The sequence below is a fragment of the Bos grunniens genome, chromosome 4 (assembly GCF_055505025.1).
Source record: "Bos grunniens cultivar Pamir isolate PY7600 chromosome 4, Bosgru_T2T1.0, whole genome shotgun sequence".
Lineage (NCBI taxonomy): Eukaryota > Metazoa > Chordata > Mammalia > Artiodactyla > Bovidae > Bos > Bos grunniens.
In genome coordinates, this window is record NC_141168.1 from 11,188,650 (window position 1) to 11,215,476 (window position 26,827).

Here is a 26,827-nt window from a genome sequence, read left to right on the forward strand (position 1 = left end):
GTCCATTCTCTACATCTGTGTCTCTATTTCTGCCTTGTAAATAGGATCATCTGTACTATTTTTCTAGGTTCCATATATATGCGTTAATATATAATATTTGTTTTTCTCTTTATGACTTCACTCTGCATGACAGACTCTAGGTCCATCCACACCACTTCAGTTGACTCAATTTCATTTCTTTTTATGGCTGAGTAATATTTCATTGTATATATGCACACCTTTTCTTTATTCATTCGTCTGTAGATGGACATTTAGGATGCCTCTATGTCCTGGCTATTGTGAATGGTGCTGCAATGAACACTGGGGTACATGTGTCTTTTTGAATTATGATTTTATCAGAATCTATGCCCAGTGTGGGAGTTCTGGGTAAACTTTACATGTCTAAAATTGAACTCCTAAATTCTTCCAACCAAAAAGATAACTTCCTTTCCAGTTTCTGACAATCCAGTCCTTTCAATCCCTTTCACCAAAACTTTAGAGACATTCTTAACATTTGTTCTCTTATCCCCAGCATCCAAAGCTGTCTTCTCTCCTTTACAAATACATCCAGAATTCAGCCTCTTCCACCACGCTGCAATTCTTAGCACCACTCTGGCCTAAGCCATGATTCTCCTGACCACAATCACACAGGAGAGTCCTAACTAGTCTCCATGGGACCAAGCTTGCTCTATATTCCAAGACATGGGTATGCTCATGTTACCCCTTTGGACAAAATTCTTTACTGGATCTTCACCCTCACTAGTAAAAATCCCAAAGTCCTACAGTGGCCTACAAATCCCAACCAAATGACAGCCTGCACCATGTCTCTGATCTCCGCTCCTGTACTTTTCCTCCTATTCACTCCGCACTCCTGCTGCTCTGGCCACAATGTTTCTTCTTCCTAGAAAGTTCTGTTCCCAAATATCCTAATGAATACCTTGCACCTCCTTCAGAGCATTTTGACACATGTCGCTTTCTTTATGGAGCCAGTACTGATGATACCACTTCTACTTTTTTCTCAAGTATTTTATACCCCTTACTCTAGGGTTTTTTTAGTAGATCTTTAAATTATTTATTACATTTAATACATTGTATCTTTCCACCAAATAGGATGTCACCTATTTCAGGGAGAGACTTTTTGCATTTATAATGTAATTCAAGCACCTAGAAGAGCCCATGATATGTAATAGATGATCAATAAATATTTGAATGTATATTTCCATAAAAATTTCTGAAAGGGTAAATAAGTAAAATATTGATGAGGAAATTGTGTGTTTTAAAGCAGAAAAATGAAGCCACAACAAGAAGTATATGAAAATCTAGGATGAAGCGATAGGTTACTTAATGTACTAGAAGAAGTGAGGGGATTAGATGAAGTCCATTGATCAAAAATGATGAATCTTCAGGCAGAGATTGCTCAAGTTGAGTTGAAAGTGTGTATAATTATTAAAATGAGCACAGTGTCTGATACACAAGGGCCAGTCAATAAATGTCAGTTAAAGTGAATAAAATATCCTAATATCACACTCTCATAATAGGGGTACTGGGCTACATGTTAAACCAAAAATAATAAAAGCAGTAAAACTGTATATTTCCTGACCCGTTAGGACTTAGTACCTGAAGTGTGATACACGAATATGTAAAAATATCAAAGTTAGGTAGTATTTAATGGCTTCAGTGAGGTCAGTTAAATCATATAAAGCTTTTAAAATATGTGTTTCACTTTCCATGGATTTTTTTTCATCTTAGAATCAGTATATTTGAGTTTAGTTTCAGCAAGTGAGATAATAAGAATCCTGGGGAGACACATCTAGTCCTGCTGCTGTTAACTGCTGCTATGTCGCTTCAGTCGTGTCCGACTCTGTGCGACCCCATAGATGGCAGCCCACCAGGCTCCCCCATCCCTGGGATTCTCCAGGCAAGAACACTGGAGTGGGTTGCCATTTCCTTCTCCAATGCATGAAAAGTGAAAAGTGAAAGTGAAGTCGCTCAGTCGTGTTCGTCTCTTAGCCACCCCGTGGACTGTAGCCTACCATGCTCCTCCATCCATGGGATTTCCCAGGCAAGAGTACTGAGGTGGGGTGCGATTGCCTTCTCCGACATCTAGTCCTAATCTGTTCTAATTCTCTTTGAATCCTTTCTAAGGCACTGCTGATATTTCCTTGCACTCAGTTTTCATCCCGAGGATTTCCCTGTGATCACACTTGGCAGGAATCTCACACTAAGTAATGATCAGTATTAAAAAGCTCATTTTTTAATAGAAACAATAGTATTCTTATTACAGTTGATTGATTAAATACACAAAGTGATCATCATCCAAGTTTTTATGATCTGGAATTTACCTCAGAAATTAATTAATTGCTTTTTATCATAACTAACTACATGATTCATGAAAGCTTGTGGAGATTAACTCTAAATTATTATATTGTCAGTGAGAAGACTGGCTGATGATATTAATAAGTAAATGACAAAAGAAGGTATATCTCTAATTATTCTGAAATAATTATATTCATTATCACCACATTTGACTTTATCGTTTCTATGAAATTAGTTCCTTAAGAAATCAGACAGCAGTGTTTTCAACAAAAACTGCTAACTGTACCCTATTCAAAAAAGAGAATGTCTCATTTATCCAAAATTCATTCATGCAACAAGCTAACCTTTCCGTAAGAAAGCCAACAACCCTGAAATGAGTGAAAGCACAATGTTTTTGCACAGCAACAGTAGATATAATACATGATATAAAAATTATAGGTTCTTATGAAAAATGTGAACATGTTTAGGACACGATAATAACATATAAATGAATTAAAGTTTAAAAGATGATATATTAAATATTTAATTGTTTTATGCATATTTTCTTCAGTAATGTGTATCAGTTGTTTAGAAGCAATTCCAAAGAAATTCAGGTGAAAGTAGACTTGTTGATGAAATTCAGCAAAATGTGTGCTGGCACCTTTGACATACAAGCTTTTGGCAACAGAAGAGTTGGGTGTACATACATGTGCTTGCTACATATATATAAAATTTCTAAGAATGTAAGTTGGGATAATACTTGGAACAAAAATAGTGATTTAATAATATGTATTTTTTTTCTTTCAGTCTATAATTTGTTTTTCACTTACCCAAGTATACTTGCATTTTTGTGCTCAATCAAGTCAGTCCTATTAACTTTTTGTGACACCATGGACCATAGCTCAACAGGTCCTCTTTTCACAGGATTTCCCAACCAAGAATACTGTAATGGGTTGCCATGCCCTCCTCCAGGAGATCTTCCCCATTCAAGGATTGAACCCAGGTCTCCTCAGTCTCCTGCATTGCAAGAGGATCCTTTACTGCTGAGCCACTGGGGAAGCCAATTTATATTTTTCAGTTGAGCTCAATTGCTCAGTCGTGTCCAACTCTTTGCGATCCCATGGACTGTAGTACGCTGGGTTTCATTCTCCATCACCAACTCCCGGAGCCTTCTCAAACTCATGTCCATCAAGTCAGCCATGCCATCCAACTATCTCATCCTCTGTATCCCTCTCCTCCTGCCTTCAATCTTTCACAGTATCAGGGTATTTTCCAGTGAGTCAGTTCTTCCCATCAGGTGGCCAAAGTATTGGAGCTTCAGCTTCAGCATCAGTCCTTCCAATGAATATTCAGGACTGATTTCCTTTAGGATTGATTGGTTTGATCACCTTGCATTCCAAGGGACTCTCAAGAGTCTTTTCCAACACCACAGTTCAAAAGCATCAATTCTTCAGCACTCAGCTTTCTTTATAGTCTAACTCTCACATCCATACATGACTACAAAGCCATAGCTTTGACTAGACAGACCTTTATTAGCAAAGTAATGTCTCTACTTTTAATATGCTGTCTAGGTTGGTCATAGCTTTTCTTCTAAAAACATGTGCCATTTAATTTCATGGCTGTAGTCACAATCTGCAGTGATTTTGTAGCCCAGGAAAATAAAGTCTGTCACTGTTTCCATAGCTTCTCCTTTATTTTCCATGAAGTGATGGGACCAGATGCCACGATCCTGGTTTTTTGAATGCTGAGTTTTAAGCCAAGTATTTCACTCTCCTCTTTCACCCTCATCAAGAGGCTCTTTAGTTCCTCTTCGCTTTCTTTCATAAGAGTGCTATCATCTGCATATATAAGGTTATTGATATTTCTCCCAGCAATCTTGATTCCAGCGTGTGCTTCATCCAGTCTAGCATTTTGCATGATGTACTCTGCATATAAGTTAAATAAGCAGGGTGAAAATATACAGCCTTGATGTACTCCTTTCCCAATTTGGAATCAGTCCGTTGTTCCATGTCCAGTTCTAACTGTTGCTTCTTGACCTGCATACAGTTTTTACAGGAGGCAGGTAAGGTGGTCTGGTAATGCCATTTCTTTCAGAATTTTCTGCAGTTTGTTGTGATACACACAGTCAAAGGCTTTAACATAGTCAATGAAGCAGAAGTAAATATTTTTCTGGAATCCCCTTTCTTTTTCTATGATCCAAAGGATGTTAGCAATTTGATCTCTGGTTCCTCTGCCTTGTCTAAATCGAGTTTGAACTTCTGAGAGTTCTCAGTTCATGTACTGTTCAAGCCTAGCATGGAGAATTTTGAATAATGATATTTAATGATGACTCACCAGCATCTGATAACTCTTCTTTCTCTATTAAATTATCCTTGAATTTTGAGAAAATTAATTAACCATATATATTGGCTTATTTCTGGAATTACTATTGTATTTCATTGATCTATACTTTCACAAATTCCACATTGTACTGATTAATGTAATTTATAGTAAATCACAAAATCATTCTCTATATTGTGTTTCTTGTACAAAATTGCTTTTGCTCTCCTAGTTCCACTGCTTACCGTATTTTGCGTGTATTTATTGATTTCTACCCAAAGAAACCCTGAAATATGCAAATAAAAAAGTGAGTGCTGGGATTATATTGAATCTATAGATTAGTCTGAAGAAAATTGACATCCTGCAAACATTAGTTCTTCATATTCAATAAAGTAGGATATAGTCCAATTTTTTAAGGAAATTTTATTTCCATCATCAATATTTTATTGTTTTTAACAAATAAATCTTATTAGTTGCAAATATATTTTGTTAAATTTATATGCACACCTCCTACAGACAATCAACAATTTGTTCTTTGCATCTATGAATTTCATGGTTTTGTATTGTCTTAGATACCACATAAGTCCAGCTGAGCGATTTCAAATCATAAAAGATGATGCTGTGAAAGTGCTGCGCTCAATATGCCAGCATATTTGGAAAACTTAGCAGTGGCCACAGGACTGGAAAAGGTCAGTTTTCATTCCAGTCCCAAAGAAAGGCAATGCCAAAAATGCTCATACTACTGCACAATTGCATTCATCTCACACGCTAGTAAAGTAATGCTCAAAATTCTCCAAGCCGGGCTTCAGCAATATGTGAACTGTGAACTTTTGGATGTTCAAGCTAGTTTTAGAAAGGCAGAAGAACCAGAGAACAAATTGCCAACATCCGCTGGATTACTGAAAAAGCAAAAGAGTTCCAGAAAAACATCTATTTCTATTTTATTGACTGTGCTAAAGCCTTTGACTGTGTGGATCACAATAAACTGGGAAATTCTGAAAGAGATGGGTATACCAGACCACCTGATCTGCCTCTTAGGAAATCTGTTCATATGAGGGTCAGGAAGCAACAGTTAGAACTGGACGTGGAACAACAGACTGGTTCCAAATAGGGAAAAGAGTAAATCAAGGCTGTATAATGTCACCCTGCTTATTTAACTTATATGCAGAGTACATCATGAGAAATGCTGGGCTGGATGAAGCCCAAGTTGGAATCAAGATTGCTGGGAGAAATATCAATAACCTCAGCTATGCAGATGACACTACCCTTATGGCAGAAAGTGAAGAACTAAACAGCCTCTTGATGAAGGTGAAAGAGGAGAGTGAAAAAGTTGACTTAAAGCTCAACATTCAGAAAACTAAGATCATGGCATCTGATCACATCACCTCATGGCAAATAGATGAGGAAAGAGTAGAAACAGCAGCTGACTTTATTTTTCTGGGCTTCAAAATCACTGCAGATGGTGATTGCAGCCATGAAATTAAAAGACGCTTACTCCTTGGAAAGAAAGTTGTGACCAACCTAGACAGCATATTAAAAAGCAGAGACATTACTTTGCCAAGAAGTGTCCATCTAGTCAAGGCTATGGTTTTTTCAGTGGTCATGTATGGATGTGAGAGTTGGACTATAAAGAGAGCTGAGCACTGAAGAATATATGCTTTTCAACTGTGGTGTTGGAGAAGACTCTTGAGAGTCCCTTGGACTGCACGGAGACACAACCAGTCCATCCTAAAAGGAAATCAGTCCTGGGTGTTCATTGGAAGGACTGATTTTGAAGCTGAAACTCCAATATTTTGACCTCCTGATGCAAAAAGCTGACTCATTTGAAAAGACCCTGATGCTGGGAAAGATTGAGGGTGGGAGGAGAAGGGGACAACAGAAAATGAGATGGTTGGATGGCATCATCGACTCAATGCCCATGAGTTTGGGTAAACTCCAGGAGGTGGAGTTTAGGAGTTTTGATGGACAGGGAGGCCTGGTGTGCTGTGGTCCATGGGGTCGCAAAGAGTCAGACATGACTGAGCAACTGAATTGAACTGAACTGATAAGTAAGATAATATAGTATTTTTTTTTCTCTGACTAATTTCTTTCAACATGATGCCCTCAAGGTCCATTTATATTGTTGAAAGTAGCAAGATTTTTCTTTTTTTGTGGCTGAATAATATATACATACATATGTTATGTATGTGTGTGTGTTTGTGTGTGTATTACATTTTCCTTACCCAGTGAATCATCAATGGACGCTTAGATTGCTTCCATGTCTTGGCTATTGTACATAATGCTGCAATTAGATATATTTTTGAGTTAGCATTTTCATTTCCTTGGATAAATAATGAGAAGTGAAATTACTGTTATCATATGGTAGATTTATTTTTAATTTTTTGAGGAATCTTCATCCTGTTTTCCATAGTGGCTATACCAGTCTTCATTCTTAACAAAAGTGCTCAGATGTTCCCATGACCCCACCACATTTTTTCCTCATCCTGGATAACACTTGGTACCTACTGTCTTTTTGATGATAGCCATTCTAACAGGCTTAAGGTAGCATCTTATTATGGTTTGGACTTAATTAGTGATGTTGAACACCTTTCCATTGGTTGGTCATGTTTACATCATCTTTCAAAAATGTTTACTTAGATCTTTTGTTTACTTTCTCTTAAGTAAATTTTTTGCCTGCTGTACAGCTGTATAAGTTCTTTGTTTTGGTTATTAATCCCATATTGGATATATGATTTTTAAATAACCAATTTCACAGAATGCTTTTCCAAATTTTTGGTGTTTCCTTTGCTATGTAGAAGCTTTTTAGTTTGTGTAGTTCCCTGTATTTATTTTTGTTTCTGTTATCTTTGATTTTGGTGTCAAAATAAAAAAATAATCTCTAAAGCCAATGTTGAGGAGCTAACTGTTCATGTTTCTTCCAGGAGTTCTATGGTTTCAGGATTAAGTCTCATTTATTTTGAGTTCATTTTTGTCCTTGATCTAAGATAATGGTCCAGTTTTATTCTTTTGTTTGTGGCTGTTAAGTTGTCCCAGCAACATTAATTGAAGAGGTAACATTTTCCCCATTGTATATTCTTGGCTCCTTTGCCATAAATTAATTGACCACGTCTGCATTAATTTTTTTTCTATTTATTTTGTTGCTATTATATAGGGACATTTAAAAATCTTAATTTCCAACTCTCTGTTGCTAATATGTAAAAATAAGATTTTAAAAATATATTTACCTTGTAACCAATGATATTGCTTAACAAAATTATTAGTTTTATTTGGGAACTATACATGTCAAAAGACAACAGTAACATCATTAAAATATGGACAGGGGAAAAAAAAAGCAGCTAAACCAAGACTTATATACTCAGTATGTAAGGGTGTTGCTACTGCTGCTAAGTCGCTTCAGTCGTGTCCGACTCTGTGCGACCCCATAGACGCAGCCCACCAGGCTCCCCTGTCCCTGGGATTCTCCAGGCAAGAACACTGGAGTGGGTTGCCATTTCCTTCTCCAATGCGTGAAAGTGAAAGTGAAATCGTCCAGTTGTGTCCAACTCTTCGCGACCCCATGGACTGAAGCCCACCAGGCTCCTCCGTCCATGGGATTTTCCAGGCAAGAGTACTGGAGTGGGATGCCAGTGCCTTCTGTGGTATGTAAGGCAGTTGCTTGTTATTTTATGATATGGGTGTGTATTAGTGTTGTGAATAATTCAAAAAAATTTTAAACCTGAGTAGCAAGTAGTATTTTAAGAGGTATAAATAATGAGCCAACTTCACAAATGAAATCATTAAAATAATTAATCCAAATAAAATAAGCTAAGATAAATCCCAATGGAACAAATAGAAAATGAAGAATATTGTAGATATCAATCCAATTACATGATTAATTGCCCCTTAAAGTTGAAAGATACTTGGTTTTGCAATTCAGAAATATACTTAAGTTACCAAAAATATATGTAAGTGCTCAACAATGTTATTATGAAAATATGGAACAGTAATGTTTTCATGTGCTGTTGGTAGAAATAAGAATTGGTATAATCACTTTGGAAAATTTTGAAAAATTTTTCTTCTTTAAGAGAAACATACTTTTTAATTCAACTAATTTATTTTTAGTTATTAGCCCAAAAGAAACTTGTGTTTTGTTTATTGAAGTTACAAACAAAAATGTTCATAGCAACATTTTAAATAATAGTTACAATCTAGAAAAAATGTAAAGGTTCATCAATACAAGAACAGAAAAAATTTTTAAAGGAATAGAAAAATAATATCATTACAAAATGGAATGCTATAAAAAATGAGTATAAATTATAACTGTACACAATATGGACATGTTTTCAAGAATTCAGTTTTAAATAAAATATATATATATGGGTCTATTGACATAGACTTGTAATTACAGTAAAAACTAGTATCATCAAAAGTGCATAAATAAGTAACAGAACTGCAAAACGGAGCCTAACAATTGAAAGCATTCAAAATTTAAAAGTTATTAAATGATTAGAATAAATAATATTGTGCACTTAAGAGTAAAGTTAAGATAATAGTAAAAAAATAGAATACCATTATATATTTCAAAAACAACAAAAATACATAAAATGTATGTAGAATAAGAGTACAGACAACGTTAATCAATATTGTCTTCATCTAATATCAGAAAGTGATACCGTACTGATACATTAATAAGTACATATGTTTTTTAAAAAACTGTTGGAATAGTTAATACAATAAGATGTATATATTTAAATATAATTAAATATGCATAAAATTAATAAACTTACAACAGTATTTTTCCAAACCACTAAAGAAAACAAAACACAGAATCTTTTCATATTACTAAAAATAGGAAGCAATTAAGAAGTATCAAAATCTGAAAGGAGATAAAGTACAGTTGAGTTAAAATAGTTAAATTTGTTATGTAATTCACTGTCGATAGACTGAGCTTCTCTATCAAATGACCAAAATAGATGACTCATACCATAGAAGAAAACATATTTTGCTGTTGATGAGACCATCTTAAAATGTCACAGAAGGTTTTAATATTGGGAAGACAAAACCAAAAATAAACAGAAGGGTATACTACTATCAAATAATTGTTTTTAAATTATTTAATAGACAATTTATATTCATAAATTGTCAATGATAACTTATATAAGATTTTAGAAATGTCCATATTTTAGAACAATTTTATAAATGTTCATACACAAAATTTAGAAGTAGACATAAAAACTTTGAATACTATGCTAGTACACTTTTTAACATTTATTTATTTATTTATTTATTTTTTAATTTTATTTTATTTTTAAACTCCGTAATAATGTACTAGCTTTGCCAAACATCGAGATGAATCCACCACAGGCACACCCACGCTCCCCATCCTGAACCCCCCTCCCTACCCCCTCCCCATATCCTCCCTCTGGGTCGTCCCAGTGCACCAGCCCCAAGCATCCAGTATCATGCATTGAACCTGGACTGGCGACTCGTTTCATACATGATATTATAGCTGTTTCACTGCTATTCTCCCAAATCTCCCCACCCTCTCCCTCTCCCACAGAGTCCACAAGACTGATCTATTTATCAGTGTCTCTTTTGCTGTCTCGTACACAGGGTTATTGTTAACATCTTTCTAAATTCCATATATATGCGTTAGTATACTGTATTGGTGTTTTTCTTTCTGGCTTACTTCACTCTGTATAATAGGTTCCAGTTTCATCCATCTCATTAGAACTGATTCAAATGTATTCTTTTTAATGGCTGAGTAATACTCCATTGTGTATATGTACCACTGCTTTCTTATCCATTCATCTGCTGATGGGCATCTAGGTTGCTTCCATGTCCTGGCTATTATAAACAGTGCTGAGATGAACATTGGGGTACACGTGTCTCTTTCCCTTCTGGTTTCCTCAGTGTGTATGCCCAGCAGTGGGATTGCTGGATCATAAGGCAGTTCTATTTCCAGTTTTTGAAGGAATCTCCACACTGTTCTCCATAGTGGCTGTACTAGTTTGCATTCCCACCAACAGTGTAAGAGAGTTCCCTTTTCTCCACACCCTCTCCAGCATTTATTGCTCGTAGACTTATGGATCGCAGCCATTCTGACTGGCGTGAAATGGTACCTCATAGTGGTTTTGATTTGCATTTCTCTGATAATGAGTGATGTTGAGCATCTTTTCATGTGTTTGTTAGCCATAATTTTATTAATGTTTCACTGCAGGAAATCTTACACTCAAGCACTTGTAACATTTTAGAAATATATGATTAAAAATTTACTAAAATGCAAAGAGCAGAAATCAAATTAACAAAATATGATGGGATTAGAAATTATTAATTATTATGGAAATGTTAACTGACATCTTAGAAACAAAATATGATGGGATTAGAAATTATTAATTATTATGGAAATGTTAACTGACATCTTAGAAACAGATTCCATTCTAATAATTATTAAATTAAAAAAACCACACTACAGTAACAAACTGCAGAGAAAAACAATGGAAGCCCTTCATGTAATTGGCAAAAACTACACACACACACAGGTATTCATGGTGTTAAATGTTCTTACTGTATAATTAAACCAACTGAGAAATAATTAAATACATTAGAAAAATCAGTAAAAGTAATTCCTTATAGAATAAGAGATATTATAGTAACAAAAATGTTATCTATACATAAAAGTGTACTGGAGAAAAAGTACTGGGTATTTATATGATCGCATAGCTATGAGAACATTTTAACCATGGAGGAAGAAAATTTTCTCTTTTTTTGTCTTTGTCTTTATCTCTGCCTCTCTCTCTCTCGCTCCTTCCTACTGTACCCAAGAATCAAACCTTCTATTTGTATACAGTGCTCCATCACATTGAAGATTAAGAAATATTTTCGTATCTTTTCACATCTGAACACAAGTAATGCAGAATGATACAGATGAAATTTTATTTTTAAATTCTTTTAAAAGAAACTGCTGACATGTCAGTTTTCTTGTATTCAAGTTTTGAGCTCTCACTGGACATGGAAAGCAAGGAAGAGAACAGTCATAAACCCGTGAAGCTATTGGGAGTAAGTGGGGATATTTTGGCTGTCTTCACACCAAACATTCTGAAAAAGGAGGATGGTGAGGGGGCCAAAGGAGAGACAAGTGAATTTGTGAATTTATCAATTGAAATTTCCTAATCTTCCTTTAAAACTTAAACTTCTGATGGTAATATTTTTACTCTGATCGTCTGAACAAAACGACTCTTTGATCGATGTTCCTGAAGAAAAACGTCTTCTTTTCATAAACACACATTCAGATTAGAAATAGGAATTGCTTCCTATGAAATCTGGAAGTTAACTTTTCTGAGTTTTGTAAGCTTATGATTACTCTCTAGTTTTTATGTGTTTTCCTCTTCAAGTCTTCAGTTATGTTGTGGAACATACTGTTTTATTTTAGATAATAAAATATTGAATATTATTGAGTAAGGTAGGCTTTCTTCACTAGATTATTGTCAAATTACTGGTCCATATACAGAATTTTTTCCTTATTTTGTAATTCGATGAAACTTGTCAGCTCTCTAATGAGTCAATTTTCTAGCCTCATTGTGGTTTCAGTCTTAATGTGCTTTAATCTATGGTTTGGTACCCCAGATAGCACATTTTTACATGTATTCTCTGAAAAAAAGTCATTTTGTTACTATGAAAATGAAAGAATCAATGCAGACTTGCTCATGCATGGCAAACCTATCTTAATTATGTAGCTTCCACAAGTGAGCAAACTGAATTATTTCTTGCCTGTCTTGACTCTTTATATAAATAATAGCTAAATTATATATGCATATATATATTGATATGTACAGAGTAAGCCCTTCTTAAGTGCTTAATTAACTCTCAAATGTTATCTTCCTTAATGATAGTATATGAAATCTCTTCTGCATTGTTCTGTGATAGCATACATATGAATTATTTTAATAGTATGAGAAATGGAAATTCTTTGCTGTGAGACTTTTATCTAATTTTATATGGCTAAATGAATTTTTCATATTTACTCAACTATCAGGCCCTTCAATTTCCTCTTTATGATATTATGTCCATCAAGGCTGTGAAGGCAATCTATGTACAATATTTTTGTTTTACCTTTTTACTAAGTCTTTTGCTGTTGTAATAAGATCATTTTACTTATCTTCTACTTTTTTATAGTTAAGTTGCATATCAGAGCAGTCCTTTCACAACAAATACGGCAGGTTTCTTCTTCTTATAAAAGTTCACAATCACATGATCAGAAATGTAATTCTCAGAATCCTTCAGCTTTTATGAACTGTGTTAAACTATAAAGTCTGTAGACATCAGATACAGTTTTTGAAATGTTAAGATTCTTTTTTGAAATATAGGTTAAGTGAATACCTATGAAAATATGATCTCTTTCTGAGACTTGCAACTATATGACTTCTTTAATAAGGCAGAAGCTTATTAAATAGGTGGAGTGAAATGGGAATTTTAATAAATAGTGTTGATAGCTGAATAGTTACTTGCAAAAAGATACAATAGGATTAATATCTCACACCAAGATAACTTCCAAATATATTATATACCTAAATATACTAGCAGAAAAGAGTTAAATTTTTTTACAATTATAATATAAAAACATCTTTGTAGCTACAATTTTAAAACCAGAAGCCACTGAAAAAATTCAGTAAATTCAGCTACAAAGACCACCATAAATATAGTATAAATAATAAAGAAAAATGTGAGAGAGTATTAGTATACAAAATCAAAAGTTATATATCAAGCCAATATTAAAAAGTGTGGGAAATATATATTTACATTTGATTTCAAATTCATATCCATACTTAGAAAGCAGAATGCTGAATAAATTCTGCATTAGCAGAATTCTGCATAAGCCATTCATTTTGTCAACATCATCTTTCTATAAATGCAAATGACAGAAATTGTGAACAAAGGAACGAATGGATTTGTTAATAGGACATTTTGTATCTGTACAGAGCAATTAAAAAGCAGAAACATACAACACTGTAAAGCAACTATACTCCAATAAAAATTAATTTTAAAAAGGAAAAAAATATATATACGTTTCAAATTTCTCTACCTTTTGAACCATAAAAATTTATTTATTTATTTTTAAATTTTATTTTATTTAACTTTACAATATTGTATTGGTTTTGCCATATATCAAAATGAATCCGCCACAGGTATACATGTGTTCCCCATCCTGAACCCTCCTCCCTCCTCCCTCCCCATCCCATCCCTCTGGGTCGTCCTAGTGCACTAGCCCCAAGCACCCGTATCGTGCATCAAATCTGGACTGGCGACTCGTTTCATATATGATATTATACGTATTTCAATGCCATTCTCCCAAATCATCCCACCCTCTCCCTCTCCCACAGAGTCCAAAAGACTGTTCTATTCATCAGTGTCTCTTTTGCTGTCTCGTATACAGGGTTATTGTTACCATCTTTCTAAATTCCATATATATGCATTAATATACTGTAATGGTGTTTTTCTTTCTGGCTTACTTCACTCTGTATAATAGGCTCCAGTTTCATCCACCTCATTAGAATGGATTCAAATGTATTCTTTTTAATGGCTGAGTAATACTCCATTGTGTATTTTCAATGAATTAGTACTCTATTAGTCCTAATCTCTCAATATAGGGCAAAAAAGTTAAAAATCAGTATTTGACAGATAACACTTAAAAAGCCTAAATGTATTAGAAAACTTAAAATCCACTGTGGCTTCTGGCTTCACCTTATTTTGTAGAAAGCTAAGAATAGCATCACTCTCACTGTGACTACAAAAAAGTCAGGTAGTCTACTAATTTATAGTATTTCCTCCTTCACAGAGCTGATACTGCAGGACCATCAATTTAGCCAGAAATCCAAAGAAAGATAGACACTTCAAGGAAAGACAAGATGTGACCACAGCTTCATTACAGAGCACTAAAGGAAGAAAGGTAAATAATAAAAATTACAATTTTTATCAAACTTTTGAAGACCAAATGTGCCCAAAATACTACCACTGGAGGCCTGAGATTACTATCCTTAATTTGTCAAGCTTGTGAGGTTGGACTCTGGCTGGTGTCTGGGACCTGGAATTTTAGGGAGAATCCCACAGTTCTGTAAGAAAAATGGCTTCCTGTGCCTAAATCGTGTGAACAACGTGGTTTCTGCAAAATATCTGCTTTTCTTCTGGGAGTCTGAAATTTGGATAAATGCCCCGCAGAGGGTGCCTATGTAACTATCCCCCAAGAAAAATCTTGGCAGTGAACCTCTAATTAGATTTTCTGGTAGATAATACTTCATTTAAATTGCTACCAATTGTTGCTAAAGGAATTAAGTATATTTTGAAAATATATGTACATGTTCACCAGGAAAGGACTTTCTAAGCAAAATGCAAAATGTGTTAATCAAAATAAAATGTTTGATACATTTGATGATGTTAAAATAGAAATCAAAATATACCATGAATAATTGAAAAGAAAAATGATCATCAAGAAGAAAGATCCATATGTGACTAATATATTACAACAAAGGACTGATATATAGAATATATAAGATCTTCAAAAACACAAAAATACTGTCAATATTAAAATGGGTTATTAATTCATCAGGAACCAGTTAGGAAATACTCTCAATTAAGAAACAAATTTTAAATTTGTAAAAACTAAGAGGTACTGACTAAACTGGCAGAAGTCTCATATGAGATGTGGACAATGTCCCAACCCAGGGATCGAACCTATGTCTCTTATGTCTCCTGCATTGGCAGGTGGGTTTTTTACCACTAACTATTGCCACCTAGGAAGCCCAATCTATATGACACTGTCTAGTAAATATATGCATGTAAACATTTTTATTCAGAGGTCTCATCCCCATGCATACTGGAAAAACTCATGCATGTATATTTTCCCAGATATGTGTGGTACCTTAGCTTGTAATAGTGAGAAATTAGATGTGCTATCAGTAACCATCATGGTACATCATACAGTGGAATATTCTGCACATGTAAGCTTGACTAAGATAATTTTTAAATTGCTTTCCCTGCAAATAGTAAAGTAACTGCATTCTCATCGTAGAATTAAAGTCTACAACATTAAAAAAAAAAACCCACCTATAATCTCACCACCTGGAAATATTTACTACTATTATTCTTTCAATTTAATTTCCATGTGTAGGGGCATAGTCTATGTAGTTAGCCAACACTAGCTTTCCCACTTACACACAGCTTTAGTTTGGATTATTTAATTTATATAAAATCCATTACCTAATCTGTAAGTATGATAACAATAACAATCATGATACTCATAATAATATTGATAATTATTACATAGTTTTTATGATAATGAGATGAATTAGATAGTGCATCTGATACTCTCCATTCTGTCTCTGGCTCTTTCTCTACCTCTCCCCTTCTTCTTCCCTCCATATTTATCATATAAATGTATACAAATACATGCACACGCACACACACACACTTAGCTTGCTTTCTGAGAAGTTCTCCTTTGTTGTCATCCACAACTATGTCTGATCTGGACTTTTGGAAAGATACTCCTTCTGGGAGATGCACAAGTTCTACTAGAGAAGGTTCTGGGATACCAGGCTCTCTTTAGAAAATTAAGACTGTTTTATTGGCCACAAAAGTACTAAAAAATATTAGCAACTGTCTGATATATTTCTTCCAGTCAACTTTACATATCAATGATCATAAGCTTCTCATCCAGACACAGTTGATAAGTCTGAATATTCTCTTTTGCATAGTGAATTTTGTGTTTTTCCTAACTTCTATTCATTAAAATAACACTGTTTTGAATCGACTTGAAATAACAGGCGCATGTAGGCTTGCCATGCCTTATTCTGACCTTCATCAATGTGTTTACTCCCATTGTATGACAAAGAAACAATTAAGAAAATTGTTTGAAAGATTTTAACCATGGTGTTATCTCCTACTGTTGTTGCCTTTTAACAGCCAGGGTTGATAAATGCACCAGGTTAGAATAAGCAGAATTTGTCATTTTTTATCCCAGCTAGATTCCAAATTAATGAACTCTAGGTGAAATTAGACTGCAAGCCATTGGCAGTTAGATTCCTCAAGACTTGCTTCTTTGTTCTCTGTTGATGTCCCTTCCGGCTCTAATTTCAGTTTATCATTTCAAAGTAACAAAGAAGACTGAGTATGTGCTATGTTTTTATTTATTTCTTTTGTATAATAGAAGAGGTATAAAATTACAAGTTTCGTTGGCATGTTATCTGCTTTCTAATACAGGGCAGGCTAAAATATGAAGCTATATTTTGTTGTCACATAGCAAGAATCATCAGTTCTCTAGTTAGCACTATCTGAATGTTTCATATTTGCCTTGACATTTTCTCCCTTCAGTCAGTTCCATGGTTTATGATCTGCTAATTGCAATAGACACTTCTAGGTACCAAACTTTATATTGGTTTTGATTAAATTTATCTCTGTAAAATAGTAACAATATTAAAATCTACTTTCTTTAAATATTAAGTTTCTCTTATGTAAAATGATTCCTTCCAGATGTAGGTAGATCAGGGTTGACATGGTTTTAATGGAGTCTCTAGAGTTATTACACATCCATTCTCTTTTTATTTGTTCTGTGATCGTTGTGACAATTTTCCAAACTCAAGGTTGACTCATTTTCAGAAGATAGTAATTGTAGGTTTAGTCATGAAATCCACATTCTAGAAAGCAAGAAGGAAGGAGAGGAAAGCATTAAGCAAAAGGTCAGAGTCAGCCCTCTTTAAGTAGATTTCTGGGAAGCAAAATTCAACAGTTTCTGTTTAGAAATATAACTTTATAACTTATGACTTCCCCATATATTTAGTGTTTTTTAAAAATGGAGAATACATGGTAGGCAGATAACTAGGGTTCTGCAGTCTAATCCTACATTATTTTTGTCTTATATGTGACTGATATGTTAGACTACATACACTTCCAGAATATAATCATAATGAATAAATATGGTTTGGTGTTGAATCCTCATAAAATTTCTTGGGAGTTCTGTTGAAGTACACACTTGCAAATGCAGTAAAATAGTACATGTTGCAATATATTCATTTCCTGATAAACATGTTTTAGTATTCCACTACATGGAGACAACTTTCCATTTTTTTTTTATTTTATGACAAGTAGCAAACACCGATGTGGCTTTAAAAGAAAATACCCTGCAGTAAATTTCAGATTAGATTTTGTTTTTGTATTAGCACCATTGTTATTTTTAACGGAAATTTCTAAGACAATAAACAACACAAGATTAAGCTTTTTTAATGAAACCAACTTTACACATTAAAAATTAATGTGTTTTACAGATGAACTTATTTGTAAAGCAGAATTAGACACAGATGCAGTAAACAGACATATGTGTACGAAGGGAGGGGAAGTAGGGTATCCTGGGAGATTGAAATTGACCTATACACACTACTATAGATAGTACATGGAGAAGGAAATGGCAACCCACTCCAGTACTCCTGCCTGGAGAATCCCAGGGACGGCGGAGCCTGGTAGGCTGCCGTCTATGGGGTCGCACAGAGTCGGACATGACTGAAGCGACTTAGCAGCAGCAGCAGGATAGATAGTACAAAATGGATAACTAGTGAGAACCTACTGTATAGAACAGGGAACTCTACTCAGTGCTCTGTGGTGACCTAAATGGGAAGAAAATCCAATAAAAAGAGACTATATATATATTTTTATGTATATCAGGGGCTTCCCTGGTGGCTCAGATGGTAAAGAATCTGCCTGCAATGCAGGAACAGTGGAACATTATTCAGGTTTAAAGAGAATGAAAATTCTGACTAATGCTACAGTATAAATCAAACTTGAGGTGATCAAGCTGAGTGAAAGTCACAAAAAGATAAAAACTGTATGATTTTACTTATATAAGGTACTTAGAGAAATCAAATGCATAAAAAGTAACTCCAACTAAGCAGCTCCAACTTAGCAAAATTTGGACTTTCCAAGTGGTGCTAGTGGTAAAGAACATACCTGTCAATGCAGGAGACACAAGAGACACAGGTTCGAACCCTGGGTTGGGGAGATACCATAGAGGAGGAAGTGCAATCCATTCTAATAATCTTGCCTGAGAAATCCCATGGGCACAGGAGACTGGCAGGCTACAGCCCATGGAGTCACAAGAAGTCAGACAAACTGAACACAGGCACACACACGTGTCAAAGTGTTCACACCAAATATGATAGAGGACTTCAGATCAGATCAGATCAGATCAGTCGCTCAGTCGTGTCCAACTCTTTGCAACCCCATGAATCGCAGCACGCCAGGCCTCCCTGTCCATCACCAACTCCCAGAGTTCACTCAGACTCACGTCCGTCGAGTCAGTGATGCCATCCAGCCATCTCATCCTCTCTTGTCCCCTTCTCCTCTTGCCCCCAATCCCTCCCAGCATCAGAGTCTTTTCCAATGAGTCAACTCTTCACATGAGGTGGCCAAAGTACTGGAGTTTCAGCTTTAGCATCATTCCTTCCAAAGAAATCCCAGGGCTGATCTCCTTCAGAATGGACTGGTTGGATCTCCTTGCAGTCCAAGGGACTCTCAAGAGTCTTCTCCAACACCACAGATCAAAAGCATCAATTCTTCGGCGCTCAGCCTTCTTCACAGTCAAACTCTCACATCCGTACGTGACCACTGGAAAAACCATCCCTGTCAATTTTGTTAAGAAACCCAGTTTCACATTGCTTCAAAGTACATGTGTAAGAACATATACCTAGCTATTATCTGATGCTTACTCCTTGGAAGGAAAGTTATGATCAACCTAGATAGCATATTCAAAAGCAGAGATATTACTTTGCCAACAAAGGTTCATCTAGTCAAGGCTATGGTTTTTCCTGTGGTCATGTATGGATGTGAGAGTTGGACTGTGAAGAAAGCTGAGCACCGAAAAATCGATGCTTCTGAACTGTGGTGTTGGAGAAGACTCTTGTGAGTTCCTTGGACTGCAAGGAGATCAAACCAGTCCATTCTAAAGGAGATCAGTCCTGGGTGTTCTTTGGAAGGACTGATGCTAAGCTGAAACTCCAATACTTTGGTCACTTGATGCGAAGAGTTCAAATATTACAGTTAACAAATGTGTTAATTGTGATAGGGAGTACAAAAATTTTAAAGAGAAATATTTCATGTTTTAAACCCTCAATTGAAGAGAATGACCCACTTGCTACCAGGTATGTACATGTTAGGATTTCATATTCATTGTTGTTCAGTTGCTCAGTTGTGTCCAACTCTTTGTGATCCATAGACTGCAGCACACCAGGCTTCTCCATCCTTCACCATCTTCCAGAGCTTTCTCAAACTCATGCCCATTAAGCGATGATGCCATCCAAACATCTTATCCTCTGTCACCTGCTTCTCTTCCTTTGCTAGATCATTCCCATCATCAGGGTCTCTTCAAAGGAGCTGGCACTTCACATCAGGTGGCAAAATCTGGGAGATTTAGCTTCAGTCCTTCCAAAGAATACTCACGGCTGATTTCTTTTAGGATTGACTGGTTTGACCTCCATGCTGTCCAAGGGACTCCCAAGAGTCTTATCTAGCACCACAATTCAAAAGCATAAGTTCTTGGCACTCAGCCTTTTTTATGGTCCAACTCTCACCTCTGCACATGACTACTGGAAAAACCATAGCTTTGACTATATGAACCTTTGTTGGCAAAGTGTTGTCTCTGCTTTTCAGAACGCTGTCTAGGTTTGCCATAGCTTTTCTTCCAAAGAGCAAGCATCTTTTAACTTTATGCAGTCACCATCCACAGTGATTTTGGAGCTCAAGAAAATAAAGTCTGTCACTGTTTCCATTTTTTCCCATCTATTTGCCATGAATTGATAGAACCAGATGCCACAGTCTTAGTTTTCTGAATGTTGAATTTTAAGCCAGTTTATCCACTCTTCTCTTTCATAGTCATCAAGTGGCTCTTAATTTACTGTTCATTTTCTGCCATTAGGGTGGTGTCATCTGCATATCTGAGGTTATTAATATTTCTCCTGGTAACCTTGATTTCAGCTTTAGCTTCATCCAGCCCAACATTTTACATGATGTACTATGCATATAAGGGGATCTTTCCAACCCAGGGCTTGAACCCACGTCTCCTGCATTGCAGGCAGATTGTTTACCATCTGAGCCAGCAGAGAAGCCCAAGTTAAAGTCAGGGTGACAATATACAGCCTTGACATACTCCTTTTCCAAGTTTGAACAGTCCATTGTTCCATGTCTGGCTCTAACTGTTGCTTCTTGCCCTGCATACAGGTTTCTTAGGCAGGTAAAGTGATCTGTTATTCCTATCTCTTTCAGAATTTTCCAGTTTGTTGTGATCCACACAGTCCAAGGCTTTAGTGTAGTCAATGAAGCAGAAGTAGATGTTCTTCTAGAATTGTCTTGCTTTTTCCATGATCCGATGGATGTTTGCGATTTGATCTCTGGTTCCTCTGCCTTTTCTAAATCCAGCTTGTATTTCTGAAAGTTCTCGGTTCACATACTGTTGAAGACTAGCTTGAAGGTTCTTGAGAACTTCCTTGCTAGCATGCGAAATGTGTGCAATTGTGAGGTAGTTTGAATATTTTTGGCATTGCCCTTTCGGGCATTGGAATGAACACTGACCTTTTAAAGTAACACAATAACTGATCTATTAAAATAATACATATAAAAAATGTAAATGGAAATACAAGAACAATTTATACATTTCCTAATATGAGTCTTTACCATGTTTTAAATATAAAAATAAATTTTGTAACAATTTTTCTTTTCCTGAAATAAACTTCATTGTGATCAAATGAGTGAAATATTTAAATTAGAATACATGTTTACTAATGTAGTTGATATTTGAAATATAAAAATATGGATTCTAAAAGATATTTTAATTGATACAGATGTTTATAATTTAAACAAAATATTTCATTAACAAAATTATTATTGAATTTATGAATATTAAATGAATATTTATATTCAACAACAGCATTAATATGAAAATATATCCAGAAATTTAGAGATTCTGTAATTTATTGCAAAACATGCTGGGTAACACAATCTTCAAATGTCTATTTTTATCTTAAAAGAATCTTTTAGCATGGAAAAATTGCAGCAAGTTGAATTACAGAACTTTAGAAAGAAATGTAAATTACCTGGTGTATGTGCATTTCAAAGATGTTCAAAAGAACATGATTATCCCATTTGCAATTCAGTTTTAAAATCTGGATACAACATACACAATATTTTTCACAATTTCTCTCTCAGAATTTTAGAAGCTGACAGCCTACACATTAAGTTCAGAGTCTTCAAAAAATATACTTATGGCACAAAATGAGTTAGAATAATAGGAGATTATAAACACTCAATTTTGATCTTCAAACTTTCGTTTTAATATAAATGCTACATTGTTACATCAACTCCTGTTTTTAAATCATGTCCGACTGTTTGCAACCCCATGGAATGGAGCATGCCAGGATTCCCTGTCCTTCACTGTCTCCTGGAGGTTGCTTAAATTCCTGTCCATTGAGTCAGTAATAACATCTAACTATCTCATCTTCTATTGCCCTCTTCTCTTGCCTCAATCTTTCCCAGCAACAGGGTCTTTTCCAATGAGTTGGCTCTTTGCATCAGGTGGCCAAAATATTGGGGATTCAGCATCAGTCCTTCCAACGAATATTCATTGTTGATTTCCTTTAGGATTTACTGGTTTGATCTTGCTGTCCAAGGGACTCTCAAGAGTCTTCTCCAGCACCTGAGTTCAAAAGTATTGATTCTTTGATGCTCAGTCCTCTTTATGGTCCAACTCTCAAATCCATACATGACTACTGGGAAAACCATAGCTTTGACTATATGGACTTTTGTTGGCAAAGTGTTGTCTCTGCTTTTAGTTACACTGTCTAGGCTTGTCATAGTTTTTCTTCCAAGGAGTGAGTGTCTTAATTTGTTCACTGTAGTCACCTCCTACAGTGATTTTGGAGCCCAAGAAAATAAAATCTGTCACCATTTCCACTTTCCCCCATCTATTTGGCACGAAGGGATGGGACTAGATGCCATGATCTTAATTTTTTGATATTGACTTTCAAGCCAGCTTTTTCACTCTCCTCTTTTACCTTCATCAAGAAACTTTAGAGTTCCTCTTCACTTTCTGCCATTAAAGTGGTATCATCTGCATATCTCGGGTTGTTGACCTTTCTCATGGCAATCTTGATTCCAGCTTGTGATTCATCCAGTCTGGCATTTCACATGATGTACTCTGCATATAAATTAAATAATCAGGGTGACGATATACAGCCTTAGTGTAGTCCCTTCCCAACATTGAACCAGTCCATTGTTCTATGTCTGTTTCTAACTGTTATATCTATAAATGATGTATATTTACATTCTGTCTGGAATTGGGCAGAAGATATTTACAAAATGTGTTCAGGAATGGTAGAGAATTTCATTTGTTTTGGTTCAACTTTGGCTGCTCATATTGCAAAGCTCATGTTAGAAACTGGCAGACAAATGGATGTCAAGTATAGATTATTGCATACCATATCATAAATAGAATGCATAATGTTATGGCCTTTATTCTGCAAAGCAATGGTTACTATGACAGGTTTTTTATCTTTTAATCAGAAGGTGAATATCGTAGCCTTTTAGAAGTCTAATCCTGGAAAATGAAGAGACTCAGAGTTGAGGAATGGGCAGGGGGAGAACCAGTTTAAAGACATTGCAGTATTCTGAGGGAAAAAAATCAATGCTTTTAACTTATTTTTCTTTTCCAACAGCTCTGGATAGGCCTTCTGGTACTATGTTGAACAGATGTTGCAAGAGTGGTTGCTGCTAAGTCACTTCAGTCGTGTCCGACTCTGTGTGACCCCATAGACGACAGCCCACCAGGCTCCCCTGTCCCTGGGATTCTCCAGGCAAGAACACTGGAGTGGGTTGCCATTTCCTTCTCCAGTATCTGCCATATTCCAGATCTTAGAGGAAATGATTTTAGTTTTTCACCATTGAGTATGACATTAATTGCCAGATTTTCATATATGGCTTTCATTGATTTGAGATTAGTTCTTTCTGTACATAATATGTTGAGAATTATTGTCATGAATGGGTTTTGAATTTTGCCAGAATTTTTTTCTACATCTAGTAAGGTAATCTTTTATTCTGTTTTGTGACTTATCACAGTTATTGATTTTCACATGTTGAACCACCCTTGCATCCCAGGGATCAATCCTCCTTGGTTATGGTGTATGGTTGTGGTAATGGCACACATGCATATGTACATTATGGTGCATAATGCACCTTATGGTGCTTAAATGTGCTGTTGAAGTTGGTCTGCTAATATTTGGTTGAGGATTTTTACATCCATGTTTATTAGGATATTGGCCTGCAGTTTTCTTTCCTTGTGATGTCTTTGTCAGAGTGATGCTGGCTACATAAAATGAGTTGGGAAGTATTCTTTTCTATTCTATTTTTGAATAGTTTAAGAGGATTGATATTCATTATTGAAATGTTTGGTAGAATGCACCTGTGAAGTCATTTAATCTTGAACTTTCATTTTTGGAGACTTTTGATTAATGATTCAGCCTTCTCATTTGTTATTGATCTGTTCAATTATCTGCTTCTTGAGTCAGTCTTTGTGGCTTGTATGTTTTAGAAATTTATTTTTCTAGGTTGTCCAATTGGTGTATAGTTGTTCATAATTTAATAATGCCTTGTAGTCTTTTTGAAACTTCTGTGGTTTCAGTTGTAATATCTCTTCTTTCATTTTATATTTTATCTATTCTAGTTTGCTTTTTTTCTTGGTTAGTCTAGCTAAGGGCTCGTCAAGATTTGTTTATCTGCTCAAAAACCATCTCTTAATTTTCTTGATCTTTTAAAACTATTTTTACATTCTCTATTTCATTTCTTTATATCATAATTTTAGTTGTTTACTTTCTTCTGCTAACTTTGGGCTTAGTTTGTTCTTTGTTTTCCAATTACTTGAAGTATAAAGTTAGGTTATTTGAATTATTTCTTTTTCTTAATGTAGGTGTTTGTCACCATATATTTTCTGCTCAATATTGCCCTTATTGTATCCTGTAAGTTTTAGTGTGTGGTGGAATTATTTCACTTGTATTGAAATATTTTCTAATTTCTCTTTTGATTTTCTTTTTGAACCAATGACTATACAGTTGTATGTTGTTTAATTTCCATTTACTTGTGAGTTTTCCCATTGCCCTTTTGTTATTGATTTCTAGAGAATTTTACAATACATTTGTCAGTTTATTATAGGGGGGAAGAGATGGTAGAATTAAAAATTTATTTGTGATTTTTGCTTTAGGCATTAGAATGATACTAAGTAAAATGCAGAAATCAGTTTGGGAATAAGAGATGATGGGTTGAATGGAAGATTTATAATCAACTTAATTTTAGGGTGAATGCAGTTTGCTAGATGGATACAATATTCAAATGGATATGACAATTTGAATGGAAATAACACATAAAGATGTAACTGCTCCTGGAGAAATAAGTATTTATGAAAATTATATTTGGGTGAAGGATATTGAGTCTCTCAATGTAAGGAAGTCTCTGAATCTGGATTGATTCTAGAGAGGATCATAAAGTGTGTGTGTGTGTATGTGTGTGTGTGTGTGTGTGTGTCCTCACTCTTGACATCATTGAAATATAAAGGTGGGGCATTCTACATTGTAAGCAGTAGCTAAAATACTGTCTGCTGCTGAGCCTTGCTACTAGTGTCTGAGTTTCTATTTCTCAACTCAAGAATCTAGTCATCAGTTTTATTCATAAACACTGCGTCCACCCTACTCTCAACTCTGAAAGTAGTATCACAGAATGAGAAGATTATGTCAGGGCTATACCTTGTATTATGAGCTGATTATGGATTTCTGTCTTAACCTAGCAGGAGTAACTAAAATGTAATAAAACTGTATTTTTTTGATGTTGTTGTTGTCAGTTAGTCACTAAGTTGTGTCTGACTCATTGAGACCCAATAGGCTGTAGCCCACCAAGTTCCTCTGTCCATGGATTTTTTCAGGCAAAAATACTGGAGTGGGTTGCCATTTCCTTTCCCAAGAGATCTTTCTGACCCAGGGATTAAAACCACATCTCCTGCTTGGCAGGCAGATTCTTTACCAATGAACCACCCAAGAAGCCCAACCTTTATTTTAGCCACCTCCAAAATATCCAGGTTGTTTTAAATTAAGCCATCTGGCTGTTGTTTACCACTTTTGATTTAGTAGGTAAACAAATGTTATTTATCTATAGCTTAGAAAAAAATAGATCTAAATGTATTTATGGATCCTGAACTTTCACTGATATCATGAATTCAGTTTGCACTATTTTAGATTTTAGACTTAACAAATAAAAATATATTAGGTGGTGACTCTTTACAGCCAAGGGGTTGAGGCTGCAAAGAAAAAGGAAGAGAATGTTACCCAGGAAGACAAATGGGACTGCATTATAGCTCCTTAATTCCAAAGAAAATGATTCATTATTCATAATAAATTTATGTGGAAAATATTAACATTATTTTGTTTCAGAAGCCTATTCTGTCTTAAACTTTAAAATGTTGTTTTCCTCCAGGGCATATTTTATCATTTAAATATTAAAAAATGTGATGAACATAATATTTGAAATAATAGAACTTGAGATTTATCTTAAATGAGATTAGATTAGATTCCTAAGGTGTATGTCATTTTTAAACAATGATGAGAAAAGAATTTATCATGTCAATATGAATTCTAAAACAACCACTGTATAACTTTTTAAATTAATTGACTATTCAACATTTCTCATCTACATATTTAAAAAGAAAAAAAGAAAATAGATGCTGGAGGTCTGTATCTGAGACAGTTAATTCAGCTATGAAAACACATGTTCATTGATGCCTAAGGGGTATGTAATAATCTCTCTATCCTTTTTAATAAAATTTTTGTTGGGTTTTCAGGAGAGGTGACGGGGAAGCCTTGACTAAATACAGAAAGTATTTCATTTATTTTACCTATAGATTTATAAATAAAACATCCACAGGGAAAATTCTGTGTGAGACACATTTATCACATTACACATTTAGTAAATTAATACCCTGAATGAGTTACACATTTAATATATTAATATTCAAAGGCAGTCCCCACTTCAAGCTTCTTAATTAGCTTCTGATTTGCTAACAGAATATTTTACAAGAGGAATATGGAATTTAATGATTCTAAGACAAAAAATTATATATAAATATATATCTGGAAAGGAGAAGGCAATGGCACCCCACTCCAGTACTCTTGCCTGGAAAATCCCATGG

At 35.0% G+C, this 26,827-nt stretch overlaps 1 long non-coding RNA gene across 4 annotated transcripts in view; it reads left to right on the forward strand.

Annotated features, from left to right (window-relative positions):
- The window catches only part of LOC147373536 (uncharacterized), a 94,275-nt gene that overhangs the window by 22,347 nt on the left and 45,101 nt on the right, over positions 1–26,827 (forward strand). For 3 of the 4 annotated variants that reach the window (XR_015163100.1, XR_015163101.1, XR_015163099.1), the window contains exon 2: positions 14,408–14,518. This is a non-coding gene — a long non-coding RNA (uncharacterized LOC147373536). Of the gene's footprint in view, positions 1–14,407; positions 14,519–23,315; positions 25,472–26,827 lie in introns of those variants that run through there. The other variant, XR_015163098.1, reaches the window with a different exon arrangement.